The sequence below is a fragment of the Taudactylus pleione genome, unplaced genomic scaffold, assembly GCF_031769625.1.
Source record: "Taudactylus pleione unplaced genomic scaffold, aTauple2 ptg000537l, whole genome shotgun sequence".
NCBI classification, from domain to species: Eukaryota; Metazoa; Chordata; class Amphibia; order Anura; family Myobatrachidae; genus Taudactylus; species Taudactylus pleione.
The window spans coordinates 10,723,664-10,743,860 of NW_028284939.1; the positions used below are offsets into that span (position 1 = coordinate 10,723,664).

At 48.0% G+C, this 20,197-nt stretch overlaps 1 protein-coding gene across 1 annotated transcript in view; it reads right to left on the reverse strand.

The window, feature by feature from the left end:
- GARRE1 (granule associated Rac and RHOG effector 1) overlaps nucleotides 1–12,745 on the reverse strand; it is a 76,637-nt gene extending 63,892 nt beyond the window's left edge. The window contains exon 1 of the mRNA XM_088451099.1: nucleotides 12,515–12,745. The gene's annotated coding sequence lies outside the window, so the exon portion shown is untranslated. The remainder of the gene's footprint in view (nucleotides 1–12,514) is intronic.
- Nucleotides 12,746–20,197: the final 7,452 nt, after the last annotated feature.

Here is a 20,197-nt window from a genome sequence, read left to right on the forward strand (position 1 = left end):
TACAATTTAAATACCACTATTCCCATTACATGAAGCCCATGAAACACTGACCAACAAAACTTGGGTTAAAATGTGAAGCTGTCCATGCTCAGTAATCCTGCCGCTTGAACCCATGAGAAAGGATCACAGTCTTAATTTGCCGCAATATGGCTGCCCAGCTCCTTGGCTGCAACCACTAAAAGGCCCAGTAGAAGCCTATAGATTTTGGTTATTTGGTATCAGGGTCATTTTAGGGATACATAGAAACACAATAGTACCTAAGGCACGGGTTCTCAAACTTGGTCCTCAGGACTCCAAACAGTGCATGTTTTCCAGGTCTCCTCACAGAATTGCAAGTGAAATAATTAGCTCCACCTGTGGATTTTTTAAAATATGCCAGACAGTAATGAACACACCTGTGCACCTGCTAGGAGACCTGGAAAACGTGACCTGCGTGGGGTCCGGAGGACTGAGTTTGAGAACCTCTGACCTAAGGCATTGCAATATGATCAGTATTATAAAAGCTGCTACTAAATCTAGATGTGCTTTTCTTTTCCTGGTGCTGTCCCACAGGAGAAAACCTGCATATTAAACTATTTTAAGCTTAAAGCTTATTAAGTGCAAAGGTATTCTTCACGAGCATACTGAGACCATTGCAGAGGTGAATGCGTCAGTCATCATTACATAGGCACTGCATGCTCCGAAAGAATGGCAAAGATTCCCCATATACTGTGTTAGCGCGCATCTAGGTCTTAAAGCCGCCATCGCTATGTGGAGACTCGCAACAGCCCTATCCTTGGGGGGGGGGGGGTTGGGAGTAGAACCTTCTAAAAAGAGGCCTATCTACGCGTGTGCTCAAATCTGCATAGCCGGCAGTCCTGCCGACACACCTTTGCTAAACTTTGACTACATGCAAACGCCCCATTGTCGCCCAGCTACTCCCTTCAGCCACAGACTATGTGCCGTACAAAGCGCCGATTCCTTATGTCGCAGTTACCAGAATTCAGAGGCTGCAAGATTTGCGCAACTGCAGATCAAGCAGTTATTAAGAAATTCTTGACTAAACATGATCAGTTATCCTTATTGGGTTTTTGGGGGGTTTTTTTCCCCCTTTTTGTGTATAGAACTATTCATTACCACAAATAATCAGATGGACACAGATGTGACTCCCAAGGACTCAAATTGATATGAGGGACTCCAATTGGTTTGGGGTGCCCGCAAGTCATAGGTGTCCGATGGGCAATATTCAATTGTTCTGACGATGCATCGGAACTAGCTGCGTAAAAGTGGTAAACTCGTGCAAACTACTGGTTGCACTGAGTTTGGGTGCCTAAAAGCCCAACTTTGAACAGATTTCTGCTCCCCACCTCAAGACGGGTGAGAGCGGAAACAATGGGTGCCCATCGGCACAAACAACTGAATAGCTCCTGATCCCTTTAGATGGGAGCTGTGGCAGTGATAAACAATTGACCCCCCCCCTATACAGAGGAATTCAATTCTGCACCATGGACGAGATGTATTGTTCTGGAAAAGCACATTGCGTACGCCAGCTTCGTACAATTCAATCGCACCCAAAAGAGGTGCAAGGGAAAACTTGTGATGTCGGCACTACAGTAAATGGCCGCTATATGCGCAGCCGTACATCGCCGCAGCACATTGCATTCAATCAGCCCCATAGATACCTAAAGTTTTGTATTCACAGAGAATAGTGACCGCCAAAAAATGTAAAAGTGTGCAGACGTCATGTCTAGGAGGGAGACTACAATGGTAACCGTATATGACATTATCCACCAATGATGAAGGCTTTGTTCGCACTCGCTACAGAAGTTCAGGAGCAGCGCGCGGTTCTGGCATTCAGCGAGTCTCGGTGACGAATGTTCATTTAAATATACGAGGTTGGACTTCACCGTTAAAAGGGAAAGCTTCTGAACTAAATTTAGGTTCTCCAGGATGAACAATGGTCTCAGTTGTTGGGTTCTATGAGATACACTTCCCCTTGTGTTAAGTTTCCAACAAATCCAATTTATTGTATTTTGCACAGGTCCTACCGATCCCTTGTTTCTATTGCACGTATTGATACTAATATTCCAACTAATTGCCCCAAATGTCGTGCTGTTGATTGTGATTTTTGGCATTTGTTATGGGATTGCCCTAGAGTTAATGATTTTTGGAACTTAGTATGGTCAGATATGCAGTTTACTTTCCCATCATTACCTTCCCTAGGGACAAGACTTTATCTATTTACATTGGATATTGAGGAATTGTTTAATGCAAATATTTAGCGTTATGTTTTGGGCTTATCCACCTTAGCTAAAGTAATTATTTCCTGCTCCTGGTGTGCTCCATATGCCCCTAATATACACAAATGGAGGGTGTTTGTTCATGACACCACTGATCATGAAAGGTATGTTTATACTAGTCGTAAATAAAGCCCTTTCCAAATTTCACAAATCATGGGATAGATGGGCTCTTTCTTACCTGCGCCTTCGTAGACCTGTTGGAGATCCTTTTGTGTAATCTATCATCTTCTATTCTCCCGCTTCTGTTCTCTTTGTTTTCCCCCATTTTGCTTTTTTTTTTATTTTTTGTTGGTTATTTTCTTTTACCTCCATGCGCGAGCTGTTTATATGCTATATTTCTGAATTCAGGGCTCGGTTTACTCTTGAAATTTTTTTGACTGTATATTTTGGTATTTAATTATACCGCTTTTTTTTCCTTTTCCACTGGCAACACTTTTTTTTTTTCTTTTTTTGTTGTTGTTCTGTTTATAATATGCAGAAAATTTTCCAATAAAAATCTACATGATTTATAAAAAAAGAAAAAAAAGAAGGGCAAGCTGCTGCCATTCTGCATAAAGCTTTATAACTTACGTTGAGGCTGCTATTAGGAGAAATAACTTCTCTTCGTAATACAATTTACCGCGGTGGTGCTGCACGGCCAATCACACGATATCGCATGTGTGGCTGTACATATTAATGAAAGATGGAACAGTGGCCCTGATTCAGAGCCGGTCGCTCTGACAGAGCGCTCGCTCTGAATCAGGGACAGTCTTTTTTTTTTAGGACGGCCTCCTGGCCGCTCGCATAGCTGTGGGTGACCACCCACAGCTATAGCGAGCGGCCAGGAAGATGGTTGCTATGGTCAAGACCATCGCGACCATCGGGCTTGAGACGAGACCCTTGTGGTAGAGTTTCGTTGCCGCAAGCCCCAGAGAGCTTTCGGCTCAAACAGAGCCGAAAGCTCTCCCACTGACATCACTTGTGATGTCAGTGGGGCCGCCCCCAGACGGTAGGCGTTCTCATGGGAATGCCTCCGTCTGGGCAGCCACGCACCCCGGCCCGCCCACCAAAGGGGGCATGCTGTCACTCAACATCGACAGCACACCCCCTTTGGTGCGAGACCCGGAGCAACGGCTTGCCCGTCGCTATCCGGGTCTCGCGCATGCGCACGACGGAGCCGCCTCTGTCGTGCGCATGCGCTCTAGGCCACCATCGACCTGGTTGCGAGCGTTCAGCGCTTGCGACCGGGTCTGAATCAGGCCCAGTGATCGTTCAGTCTTTCATTAAATCTTTTAAGTGTGCACCGGCAATCATGCCATGTCCAAGGCAAATCACCCTGAACATCGGCACGATTTCCGGTCGTTTACGCGTGTACCCATCCTAAGACGCAAAATTCAGGAAAAAAATACGTAATCTGGGTAAAAAGCAAAAGACAGAGGTCGTATACCAGTGACTTAAGCCACACATTCTTAATTCTTTCCAATTGAATATAAATAATACGCTACTGCTTTTTAATCCACGACAGGCTGCCACCAAAAGCATATCAACGCCGAGTTGTACGGAATCTAGGATTACTTTTCCAGATTCATAAAGATTTAGAAAAAAATAACAGACAATAAAAGATTTCCCATACAGGTACTTTCAACCGTGGACGACCCTATTCGTTAACAGTTATAAGTGCGTGAGTGATCAATATGGTTTAACTAGACCTGGCAGACAGTTTCGTCAAGGATCAGTCGAGAACAATCCAGACAATGCACGCTGGACGCGCCAGCCATTTACAGGAAATGACTAGCCAGCAAGCGAACTAGAAAAATGTTTTCAAATACCGAAAAAAAAAAAAAAATCGCAATGCTTGGCTGAATAAGTCTTTTAAATTACACGGAGTGACACCGCCAAAAGCCACAACGAGAATGGGACCAACTAACACTGATCTATACAACGGCTGTTACAGTCACTGCTCAGAGATACAGGATATTTTATTCTCTTTTAACAACTTTAAAAAAAAAAAAAAAAAACGTCTCCGTCATTAATAGTTACCGATGTGTGTTCACTTAGCATTTGGGGTCAGATCAGTCTGCAGCGGTTAACTTGATGAAGACGGCCACAGATTGAACAAATTAGCACATATTTCCTTCAACCAGTCCGGAGGATTACCCGAAAGCCCCAGCAGATGTTTACTATTCCCCTATCCAAACTGGTTCCCACAAGAATGTACCATTCTCAAAAACAAAACATTGTCCTCATTAGTGGCTTGTTCGGATTTGCAGGGCGGATACGCTCACACACTCATTCACCAGCCGGGGATAAACTGCTTTGTCTCATTATTAAGAGACTTCTATTGAGAATTTTTAATTTGCACCCAGTGACATTCTATATTGTAGTGACCGGGAATTCTAAAAGGAAAGCAAATCCTCACCATGTATCCCAGGGATGAAAGTGATGGGGACTTTGCAAAATGTACTTGTGTCATCAGCAAATCATGATCTGACATATGCTGCACTGTGTTGGGGTTTTACCTAAATTAAAGCCCCCCCCCCCCCCCTAAAAAAATAAATCAAATCATAGTTCTGATTTTTAGCATGGCTGACAATTATAAGAGGCCAATTCAATGTGACGGGCCGTTCCGGTATGGTGCAATGCCTCTACCGGCAAGGCAAGTTTTCCCTCGCACCCAATGGAGGACTGAGAAAACTTGTGATGTCGGCACTACGTAAAACGTGCGAGGCCAGGCATCACCGCTGCACATCGCGCAGAATTTCATTCCACCCTAGGTTACCAATATATATCTACATTGAATACATTTGGGAAAAATACTCCAGTCTGCCTGGACCCCATCACTGGATGTCAAGAGTGCAAAACTTGTATTGAGGCGACCAATTGTAGCAGAGCAGGAGGAAACAGTCTGCCTCCACCCCCAATGGGATCAAACACAGACCACAGCGACGGAGCAGCCCGGAAGGGGTCACCATCGCTTAAACGGAGGGGGTTCTAGGGTGGGTACACTACTACTTGTGGGCACAGAGGCCTTTTCTTTAAGCTTTAAAGTTTGGCTGACTCGCTCCTAGAATAAAGACACTAAACAGGATGTTCATTGAGAAGGGAAAAAAAAAAAGGAATCTGCCTAAGGTCGCACATATTTCAAATATTTGATACCGCTCTGCAATCCTTTAAAGGGCTGATATTTAAGGTGGGTGTAGAGGGGATGGATGAACTCCGTCAGCCTTGAAGCTGGCCACTAACAATGGATGACCCACATCAAGCTGCTCTCCTCCCTAATTTCTCCGTCTCGTCAGATAATGCAATTTACACAGCTATACTTCAGTGTGCTCTATCTATCATGGAATTTACATGGTCATAATGATTTGGTCCTAATGAAGGATTTGCCATGGCATATAGCTGTAAAAAAAAATTTTCCTTCTAACAGAATTGAAGGTCGTATCTCAGTCTGTACCGCCAGGGGCTGGTCATCGGTGTTCCTTAAATTTAGAGATTTCCATTTCTAGGTGGTTTACGTGAAAGCTGAAGCTTATCAATCAATCGCACCTGCCCAATGTGATGTCTGTTGGTAATAAATAATGTATCTTGCCGCTCAGTTGTTTTGTGGAGAATTAAGAAAAAAAAAAAACTCACTCTCTTTATACAAATCACTGACCAGACAGTTAAGTCTCTAAGGGGGCAATTCAATTAAATGCAATGCTGAAAAGCTCTGGGAACGAGTGCCCAGAGCTATTCAATTGCCCCCATCGCGTACTGCAATTAAGTCGGTAGATGCAGGTGACAGCGCCTAATGCTGGGGGTTTAGTCACAGTAAATGGCATTCTGTGTCTAAAGTAACGGCCAGCGATACTGTCAGCGCACACGCTAAGCCCGAAACCACGATTGCGCACTAGTTTAGTGGGATATCTGTTTGCACCTCAGGAGGGTGTGAGCAGAAATCCTCTAGTCGCCCGTTAACAGCGCCGCTACTCATTCCCAGCGCTAATCAACATCGCTTTTAATTGAACTGTCCCCTAAGGGGCTGATTCGATTACTGCCGATTTATCACCGATCATCAGTGCGATGATCTGCAGATGAAGGTTGTTCATACACGCTGAACAACCATCACCTGACCGCGGGTCCCGTGGGCCGGGGATCGCGTCACACCCCCCTCCCCGCGGACCCAGCTGCAGATATAACTTCCAGCAGCTGTGCAGCACAGCCGACGCGGTATGTCTGAACTAAGTCGTTCACAGACATATCGCTGGTACACACTGGCCGACGGGCACCTAAAATATTGGCCGATCACTTGACTGCCTGTATACAGGAGCATATATAACCACCACCCTATAGACTGTACACGTCTGTCACCCACTCATTCGCACAATGTCTATCCTTTGTGCCATCTTCAAATGTATGATCGTAACATGATTTGCACATGCTCTGTACGATTATACATGCTAGGAGAATGCACACATCCTCTCTTCTCACATGACATGTCAGTTCATGCCTCTTGTTGTATTCAGTTTAATGGTTCCCGTGCCTGTACGGCACTACGCAATTTGTGGCGCCTTATAAACTTTGATGATGATACAACACACCAAGAGCATCAACCTAATTTAAGGTCATCAGGCTGCGAAATCATGATCGCAGCTGCAAAAAATAAAACAACTTCATTTATTTCTAGAATATCAGCAGCATTTCCTTCTTGGTTTCAGCAGGCGTTTGTTAAACTCCAAGTTATCTTACAAAAGGGTCTCATCAACCCAGGAGACAGGTACTTTATTTCCATTCTATGGGAGGAATTCAATTAGAAGTGGGGGGGGGGGGTGTAGCTCTCAGAATGAGTGCACGGTGCTATTCAGTAGACTGCATTGAACCCGGCACTTAAGTTATGCTGGGTACACACTGGCCGACATATCGTCCGTTTAATATATCGTGTGCGCGTCGGCCAGTGTGTACAGACGCTATATCTGTGAACGACGTCATTCACAGCCATATCACATTGGCTGTGCAGCTCAGCCAATAGCAGATATGCCATACGACCGCCCGTACGCTTGCTGCACAGGCCGCCAGGGAGGGGGGCACCACGCGACCCCCGGCCAGCGAGACACCCGGCCAGATGGTTGTTCAGTAGAGGCGATTCAATTGTTGCCTGGGTGGCGATAATAAATGAGCACCCAGGCCGCCGGACCTAGAATGGGGCGTGACTACAAGAAAATGGGTGTGTCTTTAAGACACGTCCTCTTGTCATCAATCTTGGGGGCGTACCCGGCACTTACAGACAAAGCTCTCCTGTCTCTGTGAATAGATGCGAGGCGCATGAGCCGGGCATCTATTCCCTGGCGGTGATCGCTGCACCACAATTTTTGACACCCGCAGGCGGGGGGATGGCACCCACCATGTTGTTTTAGCAGGGCGCCAATAAAAGGTCGCATTCTGCCCTTTTAAAATCAGGCAGGGCGCGGCGCCACGCTAAAACAGCCTAGCTAGAACGCTATTAGCTTAAGGAGTAACAGTTTACCACAACTAATGCTGAGGGGCTAAAGGTGCGTACACACTGGGCGATAAAGTGGACGACTGAACGATAACGATATCGTTCAGTCGTCCACTTTATCGTCCATTTTTAACCCCAAAAAGATGAACGATAACGACGATGCGCGTTCCCGCGGGTCGTTCGTCATTATCGTTCATCGGGCTGACATGCAGGCCAACCTGACGATCTCGTCAGGTTGCTGCATGTCAGGGAATGGGGGAGAGAGCCCGGCGCTGAACGATATCGTTAATGATATCGTTCAGCGGCTGTGCTCAATGTCATGAACGACATTGAGCACAGCCTGCCGGGAACACACTACACGATATCGCTCAGGGAGCATATCGTGTAGTGTGTACCCACCATATGTCATGGTAAGCTGCCTTTTCCATCTTAAGTGCCAGTTACGATACTGATACTGAACAGGATAACACCGCAGCTAGCTCCGAGGCACTAGTTATCATGGATTTCTGCTCGCACCTCTGGGCAAGTAAATAGCTCCCGCCACTCATCCTGGAAGCTACATCCCCTCGTTTCCAATTGAATCCACCCTCCCCCCCTCTATATTAAATGCACTGGTGGCTTAAATGATGGACTCCAGAATAAGACATGAAACTAGTGTAAACTCCATGCGTTTCCAATCCCTTGAGTTGTTTCCCCTTTAATACCGCGGCCATTTATCACTATAAAGGAAGACTTGAGGAGGCTGAAGATTTTACTTACGCAAACAACGATAAGCACATTTTTCATAAGAGCAACACAAACAGCCATGAACAGGAATATATACGTGGTACAACTGTAAACAGCAAAATAAAATAAAAATTTTGAATGTGTAAACAACCCATTAAAGAGAAATTCATCTATTTTTAAAATATGTTTTTAAGCTATTCTTACATGAAAAGAAATAAAAGCTTTTGGGCATTTGGACAATAACAAACTCGCAAATCCACCACCAGCTTCAAAGGAAAGATGACTAACCCCGATCATTCAGTAAGAGGTTTTTTGTTTTGGTTTTTCTTTACATCTCTGTGGCCACTATTTTATTCCAATTTTTTTTTTTTTGCAATATAAAACTGCTTAAGGATTTCATTAGGAGATGATCAGGCTGCAGGCAAGACAGTCAGTTAAGAATGAGAGTAACAGAAAATTAGCCAGCTTCCTGCCTTTGAGACTGAACGGTGACTTCCAAACACAAGACAAAGCACAGGAACACTCCAAGGGCATTTCCAGTCATAGTCTGACCAGGGCATTACGTTTCTATTAAATCCTTTCCGAAAGACGGTGATTAACCTCTTCGCCACCATACAGGTCATCTTCCGTGATTATAAAGTCTCCTCTTGCAGGTTGGAACTTTAATGTGACAGGAGTTGCAACAGTTGTTAAAGCCCTAGCCTTCACAGAGATAAGATAAACTAACATACCTGAGATTGCAGCCAGTCGCTTGTATCTGATGTCACTGGATCCTTGTGGACAGACAGGCTGCAGTCACACAGTCACATTGAAACAACCAGCACAATCACAGGTACACTTTAAGAGTTTATGACACAAGAGGCATTACTATCTGCAAATCTGCATGCAGCACAGTCCAAATACAATTCCTCCGCATGCAAAGTTATTCATCAATCTTGTGCAGCGGTATGGTATGAAACTTTTATTAGTACCCAACAGCTGAGCAGGTCACCTGTACAAACATCCCATAAGGGGACCTCACAGGCTGAAGATAGGGCAGGACTCAATACTTTGGAGAGCCTCAAATCGGAAACCTATGGTGGTATTACATCTAGCACTCTGCGATGGATGATTAAACCAATCTATTGTCTGCATTATTAATCTACAATGGCATCAACAACAGCATTGGCTCCTAGTCTCCATGGAGTCTCGACACCTGATGACGCAAACGGCGTATGAATCATTTTTCCGTGACAGATTCATGTTCAAATGCTATGATAAAACTAGCGCCAGGAACACACCGGAGAACAGCTTAAAGCCTAAAAGTGAATTACAGCCAATTTATTTTGCTTACAGTTAAAATATAGTCCATATATAATCCCCATGGCGCATCTCAAAGTAGTTCATCTGAGTTTTCCATTAACCCTTTTCTCAGATAGATGCTGTAACCGATATACAAGCACGTGTCCTGACACAATGGATGTGAATCGCTGATCTGACGAGATACCCAAGCGGGATATATTTTATATGCAAACGGTTTCTACTATACAGGAAGCTCGAGAAATGAAAAGGCACAATGTAAATAGTATATATGTTTGCATTACCTATGCACAAATAAAAGGTTTTTAAATGCTGGGGATTACCGAACCAAATCAATACGGTTACATTACCTTCCTAAATTAGCGCCGCAATTGGGTTTTTTCCACACTTCTCTAAATAGACAAATCAAGACAGACAACACATTTATGGTGATTAGCTCTAACAAACGCACCTCCACAAAGCTCCGAGCCCTGACGTTACTAGTATTCTCCAGACTGCAAACATTCTGTGCACTACAGTCAGGCCTGTGGCATACTGGAAGTAGTAATACCAATAACGGAGCGATATCAGTTCTTTGCTGAACCACATGTGGAGGAAATATGATGGAGATGATCTACATACAGAATCAATAGGACCCAACGCTCCTCACTCGTCCACCACTAAATCAACAGGTACGATGGCCTTTATAATGTAATAGCTGGGTGTTTAGGATGACAAACAACACTGCAGCTGAAGGCATAGCGCAACCTGGCAAATGCTGCTAATGAAAGCACTACGTTACCCGTTAATTGCACATAAAGCCGATGTGATCACTGGGCTCAGCACTGCAGTCTCTGTGGCAGCAATAGTTGAAGCAACAGTTTGCACAGACCTCGGTGACGCGGTCGTTCTTATGCTAAATGGAGCAACTGCAAAGCTAGGTAAGCAGGTCTCCAGCTGCCATGAGCCCGGATTAGAGCGCGTGTTTATCGGATGGTGAGGGCTAGGAAGTTCAGCGTTGATCCCTGACCCACGGGATGTCCCAGCCCTGCCTGCACCGTGACTGGCTCACTATGTGGCAATGCAAGGTGATCGTGAATTCGTATCATGCCAATGGACAATGCAATCTCAATAGATCACAACCTAGCAGGCTGCTAAAACTACGTGCCCAGGTATACATCTGCCAGATATGCATGTGAACCCTTATCTGCATAAAACGTGTATTGACTACAGCTTCTGTGGCATCTACAATGGTTTCAGTGGCTTCCAGTATAGTCAGATGTCATCACTGATAAGCTCAATTGCATGTGACCGTCTCAATTGCTTCCTTTATTATGTGAACCGAGACGCTTCGCTCTCCCCCTCCCCCCCTCAAAAATATGCAAGTAGCGATGTCATTTTTAAATACCACCCATTCCTTAAATAACCCGAGTCTCCCTACATAAGCGGTGGAGCCCCCACCCACTCGCTCTAAGTAACCCAACAGAGCAGATCACCTAAATAAACCAGAGCACAATCCTCTCTCTAAATAACCAGAATGTTCCCACTGGGTCCCAAAGTAAGCCCCTTTGAATGATGTCCACATCATAGTTATACATGGGCATAGTCCCACCATACATTACCAGGCACATACTAACCTATAACATAAAATACAATAAACTTCCTCATTCCACACTGTCACAAATAGCAACAAACACCTTTATCTGTCAGGGAGAGCTACAGGTGGTTTCTGAGAGCAACCACCTGATGGTAACGCAGAATACCCCGTCTCCCTCTTCCCAAACCCCCTTCATAACGTCACATTCCAATATACTTATAACCCAATGTGCTGTCCCTACAATTACACCCTAATTCTGAGACCCCACCATATCACCTAATATTGAGACAAATCCCATTTGCCCCTTACTCCAAATGCTAATATAACCACCAGATCCCTCCTTCACACCAGCGCGGCCCCCCATGTTGACTCCTCACATCGACGCGACTCCCAATGCCCGCTCCAGTCACTGCCATGGCTCCATTTGCTCCCCTGCACACACCAAGAACACCTGAGCTCCCCCTCCCCACACAGAGGTGGCACCCCGTCCCCCTGTACTTCCACAGTGGCCCCCTCCTCACACACCGACAGGGCCCCCCCCCTGCCTCCTCCTCACACACCGACAGGGCCCCCCCCTGCCCCCTCCTCACACACCGACAGGGCCCCCCCCCCTGCTCCCTCCTCACACACCGACAGGGCCCCCCCTGCCCCCTCCTCACACACCGACAGGGCCCCCCCTGCCCCCTCCTCACACACCGACAGGGCCCCCCCTGCCCCCTCCTCACACACCGACAGGGACCCCCCTGCCCCCTCCTCACACACCGACAGGGCACCCCCCTGCCCCCTCCTCACACACCGACAGGGACCCCCCCCTGCCCCCTCCTCACACACCCATAGGGCCCCCCCCTGCCCCCTCCTCACACACCCACAGGGCCCCCCCTGCCCCCCTCCTCATACCGACAAGGGCCACTCCTGCCCCCTCCTCACACAGACAGGGCTCCCCCTGCCCTCTCCTCACAACGATGCCCCACGCATAATGCCTGTATCAGTCAGTGACCACATCCCAGCACCACTGCACACAGCACCCACAGATCCCCTCTGCAGCACTAACACCCCCCCCCGCACCAGCCTCACCCTATGTCGCCCCCCGTGCCCCCTGCACATGGCGAGCACTCAGTATAACAGGGAAGACCCGACACCGCCGTGCAACAAGCCAGCTAACCAGGGCCACGCACTCACCGTGTCTCGTCCACCGGGGCCGCTCCTACCGTTCAGTCACCGACACCCCGCCCGCCGGAAGTGACGTCACCGCTGCTCTCCCCCCTCACGATATGCCCGGATCACGGCACGGAGCGGGGCCAAGCTCATAGTGTTTCCCGCTGTCCCCGATGTACAGGGCCAGTCCCGGCGTTACCAGCGGAGTCTGCTTTCCCTCCGACGTGCGCGCTCCCGTTGCCCGGAACCGCGCTCCCGTCATACACGGCGCTGCAATGGCCTGCGCATGCGCAGCGCTCCCAACAGTACACCACATTGCCCACTGCTACATCTCTTTACCTGCTCCTTACAGTGCACCGCAGTGCCCACTGCTACATCTCTTTACCTGCTCCCTACAGTACACCACAGTGCCCACTGCTACATCTCTTTACCTGCTCCCTACAGTACACCACAGTGCCCACTGCTACATCTCTTTACCTGCTCCTTACAGTGCACCGCAGTGCCCACTGCTACATCTCTTTACCTGCTCCCTACAGTACACCACAGTGCCCACTGCTACATCTCTTTACCTGCTCCCTACAGTACACCGCAGTGCCCACTGCTACATCTCTTTACCTGCTCCCTACAGTACACCGCAGTGCCCACTGGTACATCTCTTTACCTGCTCCCTACAGTACACCACAGTGCCCACTGCTACATCTCTTTACCTGCTCCCTACAGTACACCGCAGTGCCCACTGCTACATCTCTTTACCTGCTCCCTACAGTACACCGCAGTGCCCACTGCTACATCTCTTTACCAGCTCCCTACAGCTGCTCCCTATAGCTATGCTGCTCCAGTCCCTGCAGCTGCTCAGTCACATGGACTGCCTAGGCCTAGGGTCACCAGGTGATCATCTCTACTGACCAGGACACGGATAGCTAGCATGACTGACTGCACTGCCACTGTGTGGCAGTTGTTGCGCAGTTCAGGGGTGGCCACTGATGATGACTAACAGCCATCGATGGTTTGATGGCAATGGCAAAAAGTTTTGCTGTTAGCGGCCAACAACCGCCATTGGCGAAGGTCGGCGACGGAGGTATGAGTATGTGCAGAAGACCTACATCGATGCTTTTCCATCAGTGTTTAGAAGCCATCGGCAATCAATGGTAGTACCGTCAATCAGGGGCGATACTAGGTATTTGAAGGCCCCATAGCAAACGTTTGTAAGGGCCCCTATGTACCGTACGATCGTGAAAAATGTATATAACACATGTAACTTTAACAAGAACATGCCCCTCCTCAGCTTTGGGCCCCATAGCAGCTGCACCCCATGCACCTGTGGTAGTTATGCCCTTGCCATCAACGGAAAACCCTAATATGGCCCGTGGTATATTAAGAACAAAGAATATGCACCTGATCGAGCGCTCCTAAGTGGATAGCAGCCAGCAGTACCCTAAGTTCTATCACCTATACAGAACCGGAGGAGTTATGTGTAAAAAGATAAATGTGGATATTACAAAGGCGCACACTTAAAAGACCAACTATATATGTATATAGAGAGGATAATAGTCACAATTGAGTGTTGTAACTCAAAAACACTAGTCTAGACGGGATGCGGTCAGGAAGCCGATGGTCGAAATGCCTACCGCCGGCTTCCCGACTGTCTAACCCCGGCAGGGGTCTAATGACAGGCGTCGAAAACCCGACGCCTGTCATTTTACCTACGCCGGGAGCCCGACGCCCGGCATACCGATCGAAGGTAAGGTGGACAGCCGCGGGGGGGAGGGTTAGGTGCTCCCGGGGGGACTTAGGGAAAGGGCGGTTAGGTTTAGGCTCCTCCCGGGAGGCTTACGTTTAGGCTGTGGGGAAGTGGGGGTAGGTTTAGGCACTTAAAACGGTGGGTTAGGGTTAGTTATAACCTAACTTACCTGTTGGGATCTCCAGTTGCCGGTTGCGTACGGCGGTATTTCATACCGATCCCGTCTAAACACGCTGAATAAATCATGTGAAAATCTTTATTCTAAGCAAAATTACCCTTGTGTCCAAGGAAAATGACACTCGGCAAATATATATCAGTAGTAAATTCATGGAAATGTAGAATATCATTAAAAACAGGTTGATCAATCATCAGACATTTCCCTTAAAATAAGGGAGATAGTGTACATAATATATAAAATCTAAATCGTAAAAATTATCCTAAATTTTAGGGAAGCATAAATAATTATCAATAATTAAAGGTAGGGAGAACACATACCCAGGTGGTATGCATCGGGACCCCTTGACCATCGGACCCTGAAGATTTCCAGAAATCGATTTAAGGGGGATAGGAAATGAGGGCCTGATTCAGAGCCGCTCGTAAGCGGCCGCTCGTTCGCTCCGAGTGATGTTCGCACATCTGCGCATGTGTATGGGTTGTAATACGCATGCGCGAACCAGTCATTGCGGTCGGAAATTGTGTGCTCGCAAAATAGCGAATGCCTGGTAACTTGAGTGATAGAATGAGGCGTTTGTGGGTGGTAACAGGGAAAGGTGCTCGAAAACGGGGAGTGGAGATCCGAACGCAGGCGTGCCAAACGGTCAAAACGGGCGTTTTAAGGGTGTGCATAATTAACAAAGCAGCGTCATCGACCACGTCACTTGGTTGTTTCTTAGCCTGAACTGGTCGCATGATTGCGGTAGGAAAATCCAACCACAAGCACTGCGAGCAGTTCAGATGCCTTTCGATGTACTCGATTAATGAAATAAAATAGCGGAGATGACGTAGGATGCGAGCGGCCAGGGGGCGTCTTTACAAAATAGCGAGCGCATATTTCGTTCGCTCGCTCAGACATAGAGGTGTCAACAAACCGCAATGAGCGAGCGCTCAATTTAAATAGCCGGCCCCTTTTTTGGAACGACCGTCCGCAAATAGCGTCCAGCTCTGAATCAGTACCACAGTCCCAAGGCATAAAACGTTCCTCTCCTGGTCTGGGTCCTCCTCTAATTGACCAATGGTGGTCAATTACTGAATATTTATGCTTCCCTAAAATGTTAGGGTAATTTTTTACGATTTGGATTTTATGTATTATGGGCCTGATTCAGAGCTGAACGCTCTGACCAGAGCGCTCGCTCTGAATCAGGGCCCTCCTCCCTGAAAATGGAGCGTCCTCTTGGACACTCGCATAGCTGTGGGTGACCACCCACAGCATATGCGAGCGTCCATGATGATGGTCTTGACCATCGCGACCATCGGGCTTGCGACAGAGACCCTGCGGTAGGGTCTTGCTGCCGCAAGCCCAGGAGTGATTTTGGCTCTATCAGAGCCAAAATCACTCCCACTGACATCACTAGTGATGTCAGTGGGGCCGGCTCCAGACGGTAGGCGTTCCCATGGGAACGCCTCCGTCTGGCAGGCACACCCCCGGCACGCCAACCAAAGGGGGCGTGCTGTAACTCAACATCGACAGCACGCCCCCTTTGGTGCGAGACCCGGAGCGACAGCTTGGCTGTCGCAGTCCGGGTCTCGCGCATGCGCACGACGGAGCTCCTTCCGTCGTGCGCATGCGCAGTGGGGGAACATCGACCCGTTTGCGAGTGTCCTTTGCTCGCGAACGGGTCTGAATGACCCCCTATGTACACTATCTCCCTTATTTTAAAGAGTAATGTCTGATGATTGATTAACCTGTTTTTAATGATATTCTACATTTCCATGAATTTACTGCTGATATATATTTGCCGAATGTCATTTTCCCTGGACACAAGGGTAATTTTGTTTAGAATAAAGATTTTCACATGATTTATTCAGCGTGTTTAGACTAGTGTTTTTTAGTTACAACACTCAATTGTGGCTATTATCCTCTCTATATACATATCCCGAAGGAACTCCTGCCGTTTGTGGGCGGCCCTACTGACACCACTCGTGATGTCAGTAATGGACTTCCTGCTCTATTAGAGCAGGAAGTCCACTCGACATTGCGAGTGCTGAGACCCTGCCTTAGGGTTTCCTCGCAATGCCGATGATCGCGACCATCGCCAAGCCGCTCGCACAAGCTGTGGGTGGTCACCCACAGATGTGTGAGCGGCCTGGAGGCCGAAACTTAAGAAAAAAAAACGCCCTGATTCAGAGCGAGCGTACGCAAATAGCGTGCGCCTCTGAATCAGGGCCTGAGTACATTAGAGGTTACCTCCCAACATCTAGATATGCAGAATCACGATAAAGCAAACCCTTCCCCCATGCGCCCGAGTCACCCCGTTCCTGGCCCACATTTGGCTGAAACCATCGCTATTCGCATAAGCTCCGTCCCCTAGAGTTGGAAGGTACATGTGTATCCTATGTCGTGCTGACTGGGCCTCACAGGTTATCCACGCACTCTGCAGTGTGCTCCTTTGTTACTGTCACATACCAGCCATGGGCCTGATTCAGGTTTGCCGGCAGCGTTAATATGCAAATGCTGGACGCTGTAACACAGCTAGGCCCAGCGATGGGAGGGACTAGGGGCACAGCTGTACTGGTCCCCAATGTTCTAGGGGACCCCGGAGGGGCACACAGATAAATCTAGCTCAAACCTCTGCCTGTGCCGCTACAGTGATCAGCAGGGCACAGGAATGTACGGGATCCGTTCGGGGAGCCGCTGCTGCTTTATTGTAATAGCGGTGGCCGGTACAATAAAGTTTTGTGGGTTTTTTGCAGCGTAGCACGCATGACGTCACGCAGCGCAGCACTGCTGGATTAGAAGGGAAAGACTCGGGGACAGTAATCTTCATTCTAATAATATCAAATAGTTTGATCAGGAAAGTTAAAAACTGCCCTGCACCAAAACTTCTGTTACTATAAATTATCTGGTTGAACCTCTGCTATATGACGATGACATTCCTACACGAACAAGCGTCTTCCGGACCATGTGAATAGTGATTGAAGTTATGGGGGAATAATTTCTTCAGAGATTACCGATTGCAGAGAAACTACAGAATCTTAAGCAAGTGGCCTGTACCTGCAGAGGGACTCGGGGTTGGGGGGCCCCATGATTTCTGTTGCCGGCCTCTATACATTCTATCATTACATGCACCATCGCAACGTACACCAGCCCTATCCCAGGTGCAGTGCCTCCATCTGAGAATGGCCGCTGCAGTTGAGAATGCAGCAGCTTTCGCTGACACGCCCCCTACACATCGACCACATGCCCAAACGACAGATTTTATTTATTTTTTTCGTTCACTGCAGGCCACGCCCATAGACTTCCCTTGGCATTTCTGCCATCAGTGTTTTATATCAATGTCAAGAAACCCTCGACGGGCAGCCAACAATGGTTTGCACCATCTAAGAACTTCCCGGCTGGTGGGATGCGGTGGGTCAATCAGGGAAAAGGGGCTGTATGTTGCAGAGCTATGGACCAGGGCCCTCATTCAGACCCGCTCGCAAGCGCCTATGCGCTCGCACGCGGGTCGATGGTGGGTCACTGCGCACGGCGCGTGCGCAAGCCCCGGAGCGAGGGAGAAATTCTTTCGCTCCGGGGCTTGCTACAAACAGGGCGGCTGTCGATGTTGATCGACAGCTCGCCCTGTTTTGTAGGCGGGGTGGGGGGTTGGCCAGACAAACGGAGGCGTTCCTGGCGTTTGTAGGTGGCCCTACTGACATCACCAGTGATGTCAGTAGGGAACTTCCTGCTCTGTTAGAGTAGGAAGCTACCTGGGGCTTGCGGTAGACGAGACCCTACCGGAAGGGTCTCGTCACAAGCCCCGATGGTCGCGATGGTCTTGACCATCGCGACCATCACCTGGTCACTCGCTAAAGCTGTGGGTGGTAACCCACAGCTTAGCGAGTGGCCAGGAGGCCGCCTTTCTAAACAAAAGCAGCCGACCTCATTCATAGCGAGCGCTCGCTTTTTGCGAGCGGCTCTGAATGAGGGCCCATTCCCCTTGCTAGGGACAAAAACAAAACATTGCTACTCTCTCTGCCATCAATGGAGAACTATTGGACCTCCACCAATGGACATCCCTATATGCCACTACTCCACTGTTATAGACCACCCTGCCACCATCCAATTACTAGTTGCCACCAACCAGGCCTGAGCAGCGCGATGACATCACGTAGCTAACCCCCAGTCACTAATCCACACACAATAGTGCTGAGTTGTGTGCAAAGAGATTACTAAATGCCGGAAGTACTGGTTTTGAGCAGCGAGTGTTATCGCTGATAATAATAATTGTTATATAACATAACACTTTTCTCCCACTACGATTGAAAGCGCTTTTCATTTGAGGATTGAAAAAAATGGTATAAAATAAATATGTGAAGGATTAACAGACTACAGAAAATAGAGGTAAGCACTGAGGTCCTGAGTCCATTTATGAAGGTGTCTAGATTTGGGGGGGGCTGGGAGCTGTCTGTGCGAGGCAGCGAGATCCAGAGAGTTGGAGCTGCAACACTGAAATCTGGTAGATTCTAGGCACTGTGAAGCTGGGTACATACCATACGATATATCGTTCAGACTCAGATAGGAACGATATATCATACACATAGGGCCTGATTCAGAGCCACTCGTAAGCGGCCGCTCCTTCGTTCCGAGCGATGTTTGCCCAACTGCGCATGCGTACAGATCGTAATACGCATGCGCGAACCAGTCAGTGCGGCCGAAAATCGTTTGTTCGCTAAATAGCGAATGCCTGCTATTTTGAGTGACAGGAGAAGGCGTATGTGGGTGGAAACATGGGAAGGTGCTTGAAAACGGGGAGTGGAGATCCAAACGCAGGCGTGCTTAAAGGTCAAAACGAGCGTTTTATGGGTGTGCATAATTAATACAGCAGCGTCATTGACCACGTCACTGGGTTATTTTATAGTCAGAACTGCTCGCAAGATTGCGGTAGGAAAAACCAACCACAAGAATAGCGAGCAGTTCATACGCTGGTCGATGTACTCGATTAATCTAATAAATAGCGGACATGACGTAGGATGCGAGCGGCCAGGGGGCGTAGTAATCCAAAAAACGACCGCAAGTTTTGTTTGCTCGTTCAGACATAGAGGCGTGAACAGACCGCAAAGAGCGAGCGGTTCATTTGAATAGCCACCCCTTTTTTCTGAACGAACGACCGCAAATAGCGTCCGGCTCTGAATGAGGTCCATAGTACAGTGTGTACGTCTGTTCCGTCGTTCATCGCATAGTCCTGTCTGCTGTTCTGTCCGTCAACATTTTGACATTCAGAACATGTCAACATTCTGATTGTCGACCTTCGGAATGTTGACATATTTATTTATTTTAGTAACAGTTTCTTATATAGCATATTCTGTTGCGCTTTACAATTTGAAACAACATTAATAGACCAAAACTGGGTTGTAAGAGACAGACATAAAGGTAAGAGGGCATATCGTACCACACCCTTCTCTCCCGCTGGTGGGAGATTTCAAAGTTGGTAAGTATTCCCTAAGCTCAAGTCCAGTTCCTTGAGCCAGTTGCTGTCTTGCCATAGGACAGTGAACCCCACATTAAGAACCTCTGGGCCTGATTCAGAGCCGCTCGTAAGCGGACGCTCGTTCGCTCTGAGCGATGTTCGCACAACTGCGCATGCGTATGGTTCGCAATGCGCATGCGCAAACCAGTCATTGCGATCAGAAATCGTGCGCTCGTAAAACAATGAGGGGCTGCTAATTTGATTGACAGAATGTACCGTACAGAATGTACTGGCCGCTCGGTCTTACGCAACCGATGTTCACTAAACTGCGCATGCGTAAAATTCGCAATGCGCGTGTGC